The sequence below is a fragment of the Anas acuta genome, chromosome 2, assembly GCF_963932015.1.
Source record: "Anas acuta chromosome 2, bAnaAcu1.1, whole genome shotgun sequence".
NCBI lineage: Eukaryota > Metazoa > Chordata > Aves > Anseriformes > Anatidae > Anas > Anas acuta.
The window spans coordinates 152,517,280-152,525,506 of NC_088980.1; the positions used below are offsets into that span (position 1 = coordinate 152,517,280).

The 8,227-nt window shown below is 38.9% G+C and overlaps 1 non-coding gene across 1 annotated transcript; it reads left to right on the forward strand.

The window, feature by feature from the left end:
* Positions 1–4,737: 4,737 nt before the first annotated feature.
* Positions 4,738–4,810, forward strand: TRNAF-GAA (transfer RNA phenylalanine (anticodon GAA)). Its single transcript has one exon. It is a non-coding gene; the product is annotated as a tRNA-Phe (tRNA).
* Positions 4,811–8,227: the final 3,417 nt, after the last annotated feature.

The following is an 8,227-nucleotide window of genomic DNA, read 5'->3' on the forward strand; positions in this document are numbered from 1 at the left end:
TTGATTCAGCTAGCACAGGAAGAGAGCACAAGAAGAGACAAAAATAAACCTGAGTCTAGGGCACAAGAGGCAGATAAGTATTCTGTCTCAAAATTTCAGACACAGACCCATCATCTTTTGCAAATGAGTACTCTAATCAGTAGTCTTGAGTCTGAGCTGAATCTCCAAGTTACATTTGGTAAACTATAGTTTATATTCTGAGTCTGTTCTGTGTTTGAAGTTGGATTGAGAGGGGTACTGGGAAATCTTGTATGCGACAAGTTTATTAAAACAAAATCTGCACTCAAAATGTGCTCTCTGGAGGAAGGAAATTATACTGCTTTTCTCTCACTAATTCATTTATTTTTCTTTCCTTGCAATCTATTCATCTTGGGTCTAACATCTGCATCTTTTGGATATGCTCATCTGTAAAGATCCAGGTCAGATTACCCAACACACCAGCATTTTGTAGAACAAAGCGCAGTACCACTGTACCAGTATTTAACAAGAAATCCATTAATGTTGTTATGTTGCATTTCTGTTACACATTTGGGGGGAAATGATATTCCTTTTGTAATATTATTTTTGTATTAACCAGATTTACAGAATTTAGAAAAAATGTGTTGTGCAAAAAGACTTGTGCCTGGAAAACAGGTGTTAGACTTACCTGTCCAAAGTCACCATGTGACCTTGAGTGAACATGGAGATTAATCTCCTCTTCCCCCCCCCCCCCCCAAGACCCACTTGAAAATCAGAGCTTACTTAGAAGAAAATGATGCCTAATCAGACACATATTTCAATGTAGAAACATGCAAGAGCACATACATAAAAATCAGTATTAGTCTGCTCAAACAACAGATCTGTCTATATGTACATTTTCTAGATGAATTGTTGTTTGTTTGTTTGGTGGTGGTGGTGGTGGTTTTTGTTTTGTTTTGTTCTGTTTTTCCTCAAAAGTGGCCAACAACAAGGGTTCCTGAGCTTCTCACAGACCTCGGTGCATTTACCATGGTAACTTTATCAAGCAAAGGATTGCTATTAATTACTTATACAGAGTTCAGGAAACCAACTTTACTTATGTGACTGCTATTTGTCCTTCCCACTGTAAACAAAGAACATGTTCAAGACCACCTGATGAAACTGAACAAGTACAGGTCTATGGGACCTGATGCCATGCATCCCAGGGTCCTGAGCGAAGTGACTGATGTAGTTGTCAAGCCTCTCTCCATCATATTGAAAGAGTCCTGGAAGTTAGGTGACTGAAAAAAAAAAAAAAAAAAAAGAGATCTCACTCCTATATTTGAAAAGTTATAAAGGAGGACCCAGGAAACTACAGACCGGTGAGCCTCACCTCTGTGCATGGGAAGATCCTCCTGGAAGCAATGTAAAGACACATGCAGTACAGGGAGGTGATCTGAGACAGACGGTATGGCTTCAACAAGAGCAAAAAGTTGCTCTGTTGATAAAGTAAGATTTAATAAAGTCAATTAGTAAGAATGGTGAGGGATTACTTTGTATTTCCTTAGATATATGAGATACAATGCCTAAACTAACAGATGTATCCTGTGAGGGCTAACTACGGTCCCTGCTGATAAGTTGCTTGATACTCACATATCTTGGTACTCACAGCACATAGACCCTACCTGTCCCTCTGCACTGCCTGGACTACTGCCTGGCAGTGACAGACTTTTAGGCTATGTCCGAGATATCTCAAATGCCAGAAGTCTTTCAAAGGTAACTATGTAGGGGTTTTAAAAGATCTGTATACCAGATTTGGGACCATCTGGACGGACATAGCAGCCTAAAGAGATCTTTTAAAAATATAGTATTATCTTTGAGGATCAAAGGAAAAGTCTCTTGTGCTTTAGCCCAGCCTCCTAACCAGGACCAGTTTACGTTACCTGGGAAGCTTGTCCAGCCTAATTAGCTGCCCAATTATCTGCTGTCTCTTATTATTTCCTGTTTGCTTTATGTATGCTCAATTTACAAAGGTGACACACTCTTATTGTGCAAGTTATATTATTATCAAATTATTCAGATTTTAGTAAAAGCAGACAGAAAATATCAGCCTTCTCTGATAAAAATGTGATTGGTCTTTCATATGTTTACAAAGATGCTGAGCTCCTATTAAATGTATTATAGGAGGCTTCCTAACATTAATTGCAGCAAGCTCCCCTTTTCTGTGCCCTACTTCAAGCCTTTTCACAAATTATTCTTTATCTGCGTTGTCCCCTGGGAAACCTGCGCACCAACATGTGATGCTGGGAAAAAAATAAATAATTTTTCTTTGTTCTCACCACAGGTACACACACACATGTACACATATATACACACACTTATTTACCTAGTGAATGAATGCAGTTAACTTCGTACTATGCATGCAGTGTTCAGGACTGGAGAAGAAGGAAATATGCTACTGACTCTAATTCCTGCGGAAACTGAGTTGGCTATAAATTGACATTGAATTTGGTACCTAATAGTGTTATATTTTTTCAATAATTTTTGTGCACTTGTCACAGAAGTTTGGCAAAATGGTGCACATATTGTATTGCATGTCATAGATATAATAATTTATGGTGTGTTGATGTCTTGCAATCTAGTGCAGTGTACTAAATTTGGGAATAGCACTTTTTGTCAGTTTGGAAGTATAATCAGTAATGACATATCTTCAAGAGCCCTTTCATTTTTTTTTCCCAGTTCTTCAAATGACTAATACTTCTATTAATGGAGAGAAAGGGCAAAAGAATAAGTCAGACCATGGAAAGCAAAAGACACAAAGGTAGAATTGCAACAGGAGGTACAAATTATACGCAGGAGACTTAGATGACTTAGGGGAGTACCAGTGCAGTCTAGAAATTCTCTTTCAGAGGATGACTCTAGTTAGAAGCTAATTCCTGTTGGCAATATGGTCACTGCTCAGTCATCTACAGGCTAAATTGTTTTGAAGAGCACTTTTCCTTTTAAGTACAGAGATATCTGCATCACAGAAGCCATTAAGATAATCTCCTAGGAAATCTGAGGAGTGAAAACTCAAGCACTGAAGAACTTTAGATATTTCCATCCTCATTGTTAACCCAGTATTTGTAAGGTCTCTGAAGAACTACTCTACGCAGTCTGGGAATTCAAGAGTAATATAGCCCTCTCAATGAAAGATAAACAATAGTAATACTCCATGAAGAGCTGAGCAGGATCTGTCACCCAGCCCGATTGCCCAGCCTTTTCCCTAAATATCATAGACTCTTCATGAATTACATAGATTAAAAAAAAAAAAAAAAAACAAAAAAAAAAAAACAGTAAATCATCAGTTTTTGAAATTTTCATTTTAACTAACATGCTCATTCTCTATACAGGATATAGTTCCTGAATGAAATAGCTTGATTTTTGTTTGTTTGTTTGTATTTATTTTTTTCATTTAAAAGAGAGAGAGACATAAGGGAGGAAAATCTTCTCCTGACTGTTAAATAATGAAAGTAGGCCAAGTCCTGCTAGGATCCCAACTTCTCCAAGATTATTTATCATTTTCTTCTTTTACTTCTTCCTTTACCCTAGTAACATCACTTGAGATTCCTGTGAATTCCACACCAGGGCCTCCCAGTCTGCTGCTGCTCAGATGCAACAAAAGGAATCAGAGAACGGTTGTGGTAAACAGTCATACGGATTTTTTAATGAAGGGAGAAATTTAGTCTTTTACTTGAGCAAGTCAGAAAAGAATCATTTTCATTGTGGGGTGTTATATAACTCAATTTGTCCCAAATGGTATAAAAGTCAGTAGTGATATATTTACAGTCGTTCTGTAAGATTCAAGTAACTGAACAAGGGTCTAAACAAGTGAGAATCTGAGTTTCCATTGTTGTTGAAAATTTGCCTTTATTAGGAAACAGGGATGGGATTCGTGTCATCCAGCTTCAGATATATATCTTCAGTGTAGGTGTCTCCAGCTGTGCTAGTCACTGTAGGCATCTTTGTAGTCAGCTGAGAACAGCCGTGAATGAATAAGTACAATTCCCATGACCTATTTTAGAAGTCTAAATTCAGACCCTACAAGCACTTTTTATCTTTTCATAGAATGGAAGGAGGTCCTAGATGGAAATGTCAAAATTTATTCAGATGAACTGCACTGTAGGTGACTTGAAGTTATATAGTGGAACATGAAAACAGATATTGTGTGATGCGCTGTGAGGACCTTTATAAGGTCCTACTTGGAAAATAAACTAAAACTACTGACTGTCAGGTCCAAGGAAAAGTTGTTATACCAGGGTAGGAGAAAGATATTGCTAAAGGAAGCTAAAAGGAAACCAAGGAAGACTTTAAAACACAGGGGAAAACAAACAAAGAAACAAAGAAACAACAACAACAACAACAAAAACACTATAAATTCAAACTGAACTTTCCAAAGCCCCCAAAACTGGTAAGGTAGCCCCCATGCTACCTTACCAGTTTTAATATATTTTCCATTGGCAATGAAAACATACTAACTTTAAGACTTTTTCTGATGTCTCTGGGAAATCGTGGCAGGGTTGGTAGTTGCCTTTGAAGAATCAGTTGCAGGCTGGTGTGTGCAGACTTGTAGCAGATGCCCTCCTTGTGGGCTGAGTGTCACTGATTTCAGTGGATCATAGTGTTCTCCCACCTGTAGTATTTTGCCCCATAATAGGACAAGAGTGAACTGTCCACAGAAACAGTCTGAATGGGAAAGGTCTTAGAGGGCTTGATGTTCCATCTGGGAACTGACTGGGGGAGTGGTCACACCCAAGCAGGGCTGAAGTAGCTCAGCTGGGAGAGCGTTAGACTGAAGATCTAAAGGTCCCTGGTTCAATCCCGGGCTTCAGCAATGTTTTTCCTGGAAGATTTTGAGGTTTCATTTCTGGCCATGCCTCTAGAAAAAAGATGTGCATGTACTGGAAAGCATCCAGCGAAGGTCCACCAGGAGTAAGGGATCTTCTAGGAGGAGAGGCAGAGAGAGATGGGACTCTTCTGCCTGAAGAAGAGGAGGCTCAGGAGAAATCTTCTCAATGTTTAGAAATACTTGCAGGGAGCTTGCAAAGAGGACTGAACGAGGCACTTTTCAGTGGTGTCCAGTGCCAGGACAAGAGGCAATGAGCACAAGCTGGAAAACAAGAGGTTCCATCTGAACATCAGGAAACACTTTATTGCGCAGGTGACAGAGCACTGACACAGGCCACCCAGAGAGGTTGTGGAATCTCCCACTCTGGAGGTCTTCGAAAGCCACATGGACATTGTCCAGGGCATACTGTTGTAGGTATCCCTGCTTGAGCAAGGGGTTGGACCAGATGACTTCTAGAGGCTCCTTTTAACCCCAACCATTCTGTGATCTGTGATTCTATGTTCTGCAGGATTTTGATCAGAATTCATAACAAAACTTGGACTACAACTGAGACTGAGCCTTCACAGCATGTCTTTGCTTGTGTTTTCCCCATTCACTATTATTGGTGTTGGATAAAATGCTATCCTGGATCAAATCTGAGAAATCCCTCCTTCTCCCTGATGGTCTTGCCTTTGCACTCCAGACTTTTTGTCTTTTCCTCTTCTCTGGTTTCAAAGCAGCAGAGTGCACTGGATGACAGACTTGCTAAAATAGCTCTTTTGCCATTCCAGCTCTCTTTCCTGCCCCTCATACCAGTGTAGGGGAAAGCATTGCTTTTAACCAACCTCACTATGGCCCTGACTACTCTAAAGTGCCATGAAGCAGGCATTATTAATAAAACAAACAAACAAAAAACATGGAGTCAAACTGTGCTCTCATGATGGAAAAGCTCTTTATGTATGCAACTCTTGCACTTATCCTGTTCATTGAATGGAACCACAGATATCTACAGTGTAATAAGGCAAACACTATGAAAATTATGGAGTTTCTTACAGTACGATTGCATGAAAGGACTTGCAAGCTGAATATCGAAGTTTCAACAGGTACTTGCGAAGGGGATAATCTTGTATGGGAATTAAATTCATGATTTTTGCTGTCTATATAATTATTAATGGTCTGTACTTGTTTCTGTTTTAATTGTTTACCAGTATACTGCATAGATCTTTGGTCCCACGAACAAAAGGATTAAGGAATAAAAATGGAGTTAAGATTCTGATTGCATCTAAATGTATATAATGAGGACTTTTGAAATCAGCACTGATCCAGAACATCATGTGTATGTGATGCCCAGAGTGAAAGTTCAATCTACACAATATTTGATCAAAACACAAAGTCAGCAAGATAATTATCCTGAGATCAGCCGGAATAAGGAGACAGGGAAATATTTGAGCTAGTTCACTGATGAGGGGGTCCTGAGTAAAGAGCTTGACAAAGCTTTAGTGAATGCAAGTTTGATGCTTCTGGCCTGGAAGTAAGGAGGCATCAACAGTTTGTTAGAGCCTCTGTACACAGAAATAACTTCTGATGTCCTATACATGCCCATCTACAACAATGGAAGCAAAGATCTGACAAGCAGGAAATTGCAAATGACTCTTCAGCAATATGCATTGTTCTTTCAGCTGGTCTTCACCTTTCAAGGGATAAACTATTGCTGTTCCCATTGGTTCACTGCACTATGTAACATTATTCATGCCGTGTCCAGGCTAATACTATCTTGACACCTGGCAGAAAACACAAAACTCACCAGACAGTCAGATTCATGCCTAAAATGAAGCATAAGATAGGAGTAATGGAATAATTATAGACCTATGTATGATTCTTTCTGGCATACTCAGGAAAGAGTACTTTCAAACCCCCTTTCTTAAGCTTACTCTAGCTTCTATATCTTATTGTAAGATCACAAAGGAAAGCTGAGCTGGAGCATCTAAGGTGTGGGAAATAAATAAAAAAAATCTGTCTTTAAACTGCTGTTAGCTGCAAAAGCTGGGTGCCTGTGAGCATGCAAGACTGCAGCTCCTGTCTGAAATATCCAGAGCCACATACATCTGTGAGAAAATGGCCAAAATCTCACAACATAACTCTTTCAGTAAGATTTATGGTTCTCTTCTGTTTCTGAGTAACACTCAAATATTTTTACAGCAATGTTTGTGATAATAGTTCAGTATCAAGGGTAATCTGAGTAACAAGAACCACCCAATCTAATTTAATAGGAGGTTCTATAAAATTAGAAGCAAGTAAACTTTTGCATCTATCTGTAGTGAAGGAAAGATTCAAGTCTATAAAAAAAATCTATTTTTGCTCACCAGATGACCCTACGCACATTAGAGCAGTCCCTCACCTCTGTACCTCTGACTAGTAAACCAGTGCATTACCATAGCTGAAGAAAAAGAGGTACCAAACAGCTATACCTATTTTAAAGAAAAAAAATCTCAGAGGACTGTTATTATACAAGCAAATTTGATATGGACATACAAACTGGCACAAACTCTCTACTAGCATAAATCATTCTGGTGTCATTATGAGTTTGGAACAGTTTTTTAGACCTGCAGACAACCCAACCTCTTGCTCTTGCAGCGGACAGCTAGGAAAGCCAGTTACAGTAATTGCATCCTCAGCCATGCATGTGTTGGACTAAAGCACATTTCCCTGATCAGCTCATGGAAGCTGAAATATGCAGTTCACATAAACATGGAAAGACAGCATAAGTTATATACCCTGTGAAGGAGCTGCCAAGGTCACTGAACCAGTGTTTCTGTGTCACTAAGGAAAATGAAATTTTGTGGGAGAGACAAATTTCCACAAGGAAAGAAATAGACAGAGCGAGTGCTTTGCAAATGACTCTGGGAAAAAGAGCAGTACTGAAATATTGTTCCCATTACGGCTACTAGCACATGAGATAATTGTGTTTGAGGTTGGTAATTACCATATTTGCATGTTTAGGTTGTATCAACTCCTTCCGTGTTATTAAGTGTCTACAGCATTATTTCATCAGAATGGCACACTGTCATTGCAGGGGCTGAAGAATCTCCTGTGAGTCAAAGCACACAGCTGTAAAAAAAAAAAATAATATATATATATATATATATATTTTGTGGTCCCACATTTTCATTCTTCATCAAACCTGCAAAAAGCAAATCCATCCCAGGAAAACAGCAACAAAGATAATAGAGATACAGCAGGGGAAGGCAGCTTTGGAAGTTTAGGGTTCTGTAATTTATAGTACCTGTACTAAGCAACTCTGCTGATACTCCTCCACACATCACAATACAGAATTGATAATAACTGCATTTTGTTCTGTGCACTTATCAGCCTTTATTCTAAGTACTGCAAAATGTTTTATAGACACTAATTAATTAAACTTTA